The following is a 7,360-nucleotide window of genomic DNA, read 5'->3' on the forward strand; positions in this document are numbered from 1 at the left end:
GGCGGGGTCGCCTGGGCGGGGCCGGGAAAGGCGGCGCGGGTGCGGGCGCGGGGGCTCCAGCTGCGTCGGCGGCCCAGTCTCCTCTGTCCGGACCTGGCTGCCGGAGGACGGAGGTGAGGTGGGACGGGGGCGTTGCTGTGCAGTGGAATCTCCCAACTGGTGTGGAAGGCAGGCGCCCGAGGAAACGGACCGTGTGAGGCACAGGCCGTGGTGCGACCCGGGAATCCCAGCGCGTGAGAGGCTGAAGCAGGAGGATCGCAAGGCAGCCCAGCCTAGTGAGGTTAGTGGTTTGGGAAGAGCCTCCCTAGAAGTACAAAATTAGACACAGTGCTAAGGCCATGGGTTCAGGCCAGGGGCGGAGGTCTACATTAAAATGAAGCTCAGAAGTTTTTGTTGTAGCTTTTAGAGACAGGGTATTGCTATGTGGGCCAGAGACTCCCCATCCCACTTGCCCCGGCCTCCCGAGAGCTGAGGTTACAGGCGTGTATCCCCACCCGGTGTAAGCCCTGCTCTTTAAACTTTCGCGGGGTGCACTGTAGGGCGCGGTTCTTTTCCTACTTTTTCGTGGCCCAAACTCGCTCTGCAGAGCACGTTTCTTTATAAACGCATGACCTCGCTACTTTAAAATGTAATAAAATAAAAGACACCATAAAGAGAACGAAGACAAAGCAAGAAAGGAAGTGGGGGAGTTTGCAGTACGTACTCGGGAAAGGATTCGGATCCAGGATACACGTGCTTTTTAAAAGTCTGTAACACACACACACACAACTCAGCAGGTTAGAACCTACAACATCTCTTCCTAGAAACCAACCAGGAAGCTGCCCAGCCTCATCTGTTACCAAGGACATGTAAGTTAAAACAATGATTTGTGATTCCAAATCCATTAGTTTAGCAAAACGTAACCACTCTGCCCATGTGGAGTGTTGGGAAAGGTTAGCGCACTAAGGGGGAGGGGAGGTGGGGAGGAGGGGGAGGTGCTTGCACTCTGGAGCCCCTCCCTGCAGGCGATGGAGGTGAACATGTGACAAAGGTCTCCCCACGCCCTCAGTGCCACCCCTGCGTATGCCCAGGGCAGCAGATGCCCTGCAGTGCCGTCCAGCTGCGGGCAGGGTGAGGAGCAGCCCTGTGTGTGGGGAGAGGCGGACAAGGAAGGAGGGCAAGGCAGTGTGGTGCCTGGCACCCTGCCCGCGGGCCTCACAGAGCATAGGCGTCCACTCGGATAAAACAGAACCACGATCACTGAGTCCGTGTCCGAGGGCCCTCAGAGGCACCTCCGAAGCTGCTGTGGTAGCTGAGATGTTCCTGTGGCTGCCTTCTGTGCAGTTTGCCTGTCAGACGCATTGCTCTTCACCCATCCTGCTGAGCTCAAACGTCTCATCCTGGGAGCAGCAAACCTCTGTGCGGTCTGAGTGTCACTTCCCCAGCCAGGACTCGCCCTTGTCTGTCTGCCAGCATTACTGAAACTGCCTAATGGTCGGATTTCAGGTCTCCAGCCTCTTGGCTTGCCTGGACTTCAATGAGGAAAGAGGAATTACCTTCAGCCACCATAATGCAGTTAAGGTCTGTATGTAACAGACCTGCTCCTTAATATTTTTATTATAACATTTATAGTACTAGCAATGTTGTATATGTAATTATGACAAATAAGCAAAATCTATTGGATATATTTGGTACTTCCTATACCATAGCTGTTTAAAAAATTTTAACATTAAATTTTTTGAGACCAAGTCTAACTATGTAGTTCAGTTTGGCGTTGAACTTGGGGCAATCCTCCTGCCTCAGCTTCCTACCTTCTGGAATTACAGGCATGTGCCACCATGCCTTGCTCTGTCAAGCCCAAGTTTAATAATTAACTTATATGTCTGCTTAGTAACAATAAACGCCTGACTTCACAGGTGTAGGTAGGTTGCAGCAGTTTTACTCCTGAGGTTGAACAAATGAGTGTGACATCTGACACATGGGACTCCCATCCAGCTACATGTGGCAGACTTAGAGACAGGTCTAGTGCTGCAGTGCACCCTCCTCCATCGCTGCCCAGGCAGTCTGTGTTCTTGTGCAGGGAATACTGGCTAAAGGTCACATCATCATGGCACAAGTTTCCCGGACTATGGTGCCAGCTGTCCAGGGCTGCATGCTGGGCGGGTTGGACGTGCCTGGTTAAGCCATCAGAAATCATCGGTATTAATCTAGTACTGTGTAGCCTATCACACTGTTTAAAATTAGAGCTGGGGATATAGCACAGTGCCTGCCTGGCAAGCATGAGGTTCTGAGTTCAATTCCTGGTACCCATAAAAAAATAAAATAAAATAAAAATTATACTCATTGAATGGAAAATTCTCAAGAAAATCCAAGAACTGAATAATATGTTAGAAAGGGGGTCACTCCATTGGTAGAAAGCGGGGAATGGAGAAGCTGCCTGTGAAGTATCTGAAGTTTTTTTCCCTAGGCTGTGTGAATCTGTGACCTGGCGGGTGAATGTCAGCTGCTCTCCTCTGGGTAAGCTCTACTTCACAATATAAAATGGAGAGCTCTGTGCGTGCGACACCAGGCCTGTAGAAGCCTTTGTCCACATGCCTTGCTGCTGTGGGAAGGTGGGGGAGACCAGAGAGTGGGCAGGGGAGGATCGAAGTGGTTGGGGGTGGGCCTGAGGGGACTGTGGGGCACTGAAGCTTGGTTCCTCTCTCTCTACCTCTGCCTGGGAGGGGACCCAGCCTTCTCTGCCCTGTGTGTCCATCCACAATGTGCTGCCTGCCACAGACCCAAAGCAGTGGGTTCAGCCAGTCTCAGACTGGAGCCTCCAAAACTGTGACCAAAATAAACCTGCCCCATTTAAATTGTCTCAGGTGTGTTCTTACAGTAATGGGGAGCTCAGTAACACAGATATGTACATTTTCTATGTGGTTGGCCTATGTTGTATTCACAGGTTCACAAACACTTGTTGATTGATTGACTGAGGGGATAGGTTGGAACCCAAGGCCTTGCACGTGTCAGGCAAGTGCTCTGCCACTGAGCTGCACCTCAGTACAACATAACTTGCTAATTACCTGCCAGCTACAAGTTGTGTAACTGTGAGCAAGCACCTTAATTTCTGTGCCTCAAATGCCTCCTTTGTTAAAAAGGGGATAAGAAAAAAAAAAGCATCAAACTGAGAGGGTTGTTATGAAAACTAACTAAATCCTCACCTGTACAGTCTTTAGTCTGAAAACTAAAAAAAAAAAAAAAAAATCCTGAAAGCATATAGAATGCTTTATCTAAAAAAGAGCAGTTCAAATGACAGCAGATTTCTTATCTGAAACTATGGAGACCAGAAGGAAATGACACAACATTTTTTAAATGCTGAAAGCAAAGAACCATTGATGCTTAATTCCACACTGAATGAAAAAATCCTTTGAAAATAGAAAACATGAAGTCATTCTCAGGCAGAAGAGCACTAAAAGAATTTGTCACCAATGACCTACTCAAAGTGCCTAAAGGGCATCCTTTCAATGTAAATGATCTATTTAAGAGATGCAAATTAAAACAACACTGAGATTCCATCTCATCCCAGAAAGAATGGCTGTTATCAAGAAATCAACCAGTAACAAATGCTGGTGAGGCTGTGGGGAAAAAGGAACCCTTATCCACTGTTGGTGGGAGTGCAGACTGGTGCAACCACTGTAGAAATCAGTGTGGAGATTCCTTAAAAAACTAGGACTAGAGTTTCCATTTCACTCAGCCCCTCCCTCATGGGTATCCTCCAAAAATAACTGAAAGCATCATTCCAGAGTGAAATATGCACACCTATGTTTATAGTGGCACAATTTGTAGTGGCCAAACCTTGGAAACAACCAGAGTGCCCATCAACTAGTGAATGGATAAAGAAGATGTAGTTTTTTTATATAATGGAGTACTACTCTGCCATAAAAAGGATAAGCTTGAGGCATTTCTAGGAAAATTGATGAACCTTGAGTCCATACTCTTAAGTGAAATAAATTGGACACACATGTAAATACCACACTGTTTCCCTGGTCTGAGAAACCGAAAGTAGAAATAAGGACCAAAAGTGTAATAGGGATTGTGAAACAGGATGAAAATGTTCAAGTGGGAAGGGGAATAAGAGAGAGGGGAGGGGTAAAGAAAAAAAGATAAAAGTGAAAAAAAAATGATAAAAGAAGGAAAACATGGAAACAAAACTTTTGTAAATGGGGAGAGGAAGAGAGGTTGAAGGGAGGGTAGGGAATGGGAAAAAAAGAACAAAGTTACATCAGGTATAGGTACAAATTCTCTATGATGAATGTGCTCATTATGTATATCTAAAATGTACCAATAAAATCTAATTAAAATATATATATATAAATGATTGGCTCCTTTGGGCCATGTCTATAGGACACAGCTCTGTTAGTCTGTTTGCTGTTGCTAAAACACAGTATCATAGACTGGCTGAGTTATAAAGAAAAGAGGATTATTTTGGCTCACAGCTCTGATCCAAGGTGAAGGGGCAGCACCTGGAGATGCCTTTTACTGGTGCAGTCTCAGGAGCATCACAGTGAGACACAGCACATGTGTGTGTGGCTTTCCTGGTCCTTCCCGCTTCAGGATTTGGTCATGGGCCTCCAACCCTGGTGATTCTGTCTGGCCTAGCAGCCTCTCCAAATCCTCACCTCTAAATACCATAGTCAGATATAGCATCTACCCTAATATCTTACAATGAGGATTCAACAGGACTTTCAGAGAGAACAAACCATTTCAAACCATTGTGTCACCCAGACTTTGAAATCACACTTACATGAATAGATCAAGATGAACTCCTTAAAAACATTCCAATGGCATAATGTAATTAAACTAGAAAACAACTAAAGATAACAGTTATTATTATATAAAAATATCCAAATGAGGCAGGACATTAGTCATGGCAAGATGGCTGGACAGTTGAGTGTGATCTGTCTCTTATGGAGACCTTCCATTGCATCTGGGACACATGTACAGAACAGCTTTGGAGCCCTGTTTGGGATGGCCAGATCTGACATCAGAAAAGGGGGTGTGAAAGACGGCAGCCATTGTTCTGGTGGCCAATGTGTTCTTGCTCTTGCAATGGCCCACCCTGAGACACAGTGTATTTTATCTTGAGAACACTTCTTTTTGAGCACTTCTTTTGCATGTCTTTTTCATTTCTTATCTTACATTTAAATGAATGTAAAACTTTCACATCCATCAGTTGTTTGGTCCAATTCATGGAACAGGACAAGAGCCTGGAAAGACCACCAGGCACTCTACTTTCTGGTAGCATAAAAGCTTGGGAATTAAATGATGCATTTTAAGTAATGTATAAGTAGAAAAATGAAACCTCAAATAAAAAACACAGAACTGAGTGAAAATAAAAATTTAAAGTATCAAAATTGATAAGGTAACTCTAACACCATTCCAAGAGAGGGATTTATAGAATTAAATGCTTATCTTAGTAGAAAAGGAAAGGCCTTATATTAATAATCTAAACTCTGTCTTCTAGAAACTAGGAAAAGGAGAGCAAAATAAATCCAAAGCAAGAAGAAAGAATGAAAAAACAAGAGCAGAATTCAGTGAAACTGAAAACAGGAAAAAAAAAAAAAAAAAGAGAAAATCAATGAAACAAAAAACTTATTCTTAAAATGATGAATACAAGTAATGAACCTTGAACAAATTGACAAAGGAAAAGACAGTTTCTAATGTCAGGAAAGAGGCATCACCATCTACATACTGTAGCCACTAAGAGGACTAAAAAGAGAGTATCATTTTAAAAACTTTGCACAGAAATTCCACAACTTATGGTAATGGCACCAATTCCCAGAAAGCCAAAAACTATCAAAATACTTCCAATGTTAATTAAACACTGGGGAAGGATATAAAAAGAATTAATATGTGTACATACATGGGCCAATTTCCCATAATAAATGAAAGCATTTTAGTCCTATAAACATGTACTAATAAAAATAAAAATTAAATAAAAATTTAAAAAGGGTTGGAGATGTAGCACAGTGTGAAGATCCTGGTTTCAACCCCAAGTAGTTGGGGAAAGCAAAAAGAAAAGAAAAAGAAATAAATCCTGAATAAATGTGTTTAATAAGTGCTTTTAAAATTTAATATACAAAAGCCTCTATAAAATAAATCTCCATGCTCAGATGGCTTCACTAGAAAGTTCTACCAAACAGTTAAAAATGAACACCAGTACCATCAATCTCTCCCAAAAAACAGAAGAGCAGAGAACATTTCCCATCACATTTTCTGTGGCCCTGAGACCAAAACTAGAGAAAGAAAAGTAAAAAAAAAATGAAAACTCTAGACTGATATTGCTCATGAACCTAGACACAAAATTCCTCAACAAAATGTTAGCAAATCAAACGAGCAATATTTTAAAATAACTATGTCCCATAACCACGTGGGATTCATTCCAAGGATGTAAGACTGATTCAACATCTGAAATCAATCAGTGTAATCTACTATATTAACAGGGTTAAAAAAGAAATTTTGTACATCTATTTGTGGAGAACTGACACCTTTATATGTGGATCTTCCAAGCCCTGAACATGAACTATCTCTTCATGTACTTAAAATTTCTGGGCTGGGCTATAGCTCAGCAGCACAGCATCTGCCTGGCAAGCGCAAGGTCCTGAGTTTGAGTTGTGGTACCAAAAAAAAAAAAAAATTTCTCTGACTAATGTCAAATGGCTATTTTATTCATTTTTGAGGTAGGATCTTATTAAGTCTCACAAGCTGGCCTTGAACCGGTGATCCTCCTGCCTTAAACTCTTGGGTAGCTTAGATTGCAAGTGTGTGGTATCACACCCTGCTCCCCCATGTGCTGTTAACCCATTTATGCTGAAGACTGACTTTTTAAATTTTTACACGAAATTCGTGTTACCTAGAAAAATTCAGGAATTGGAATAAAAATTTGAAGAGAACACATTTCATTAGGCCTCATCATTACGGGCATTCCAGAAGTGGGTCCATCAGAAGGTTAAGAATGATACCCTTTGGCAAAATGAGCTGGGAATGTAGGAGCAGGGAAGGAAGCCAGTGGATCACAAGCACAGGGCTCCAGCAGGAGAGAAGCCCGGGCCCCTGGCCTGTGCCCTGCCCTCCCCAGCCGGAACAGAGCTGACTCTTGGTTGATGAGCTGCAGGGCAAACAGCATATACGTCCAGATGGTCCTAGAGGACCATACTTGGGAATGCTACAGATAGAAAGGCATTTTCTACTGGACCACGCAGGAAAAAACTGATGTATAGAAAACCAAGCAAATTGTTAAAAATTAAATTTGACTTAAATTGGTTCCTGAGTGATAAAGTTTTCAAGTAGCCTCTGTTTATGGAAAACTATATCCTGTTTGATGTGTAAGCAAATACTA

The sequence above is a fragment of the Chinchilla lanigera genome, unplaced genomic scaffold (genome assembly GCF_000276665.1).
Source record: "Chinchilla lanigera isolate Chin_1 unplaced genomic scaffold, ChiLan1.0 scaffold00058, whole genome shotgun sequence".
In the NCBI taxonomy this organism is placed as follows: domain Eukaryota; kingdom Metazoa; phylum Chordata; class Mammalia; order Rodentia; family Chinchillidae; genus Chinchilla; species Chinchilla lanigera.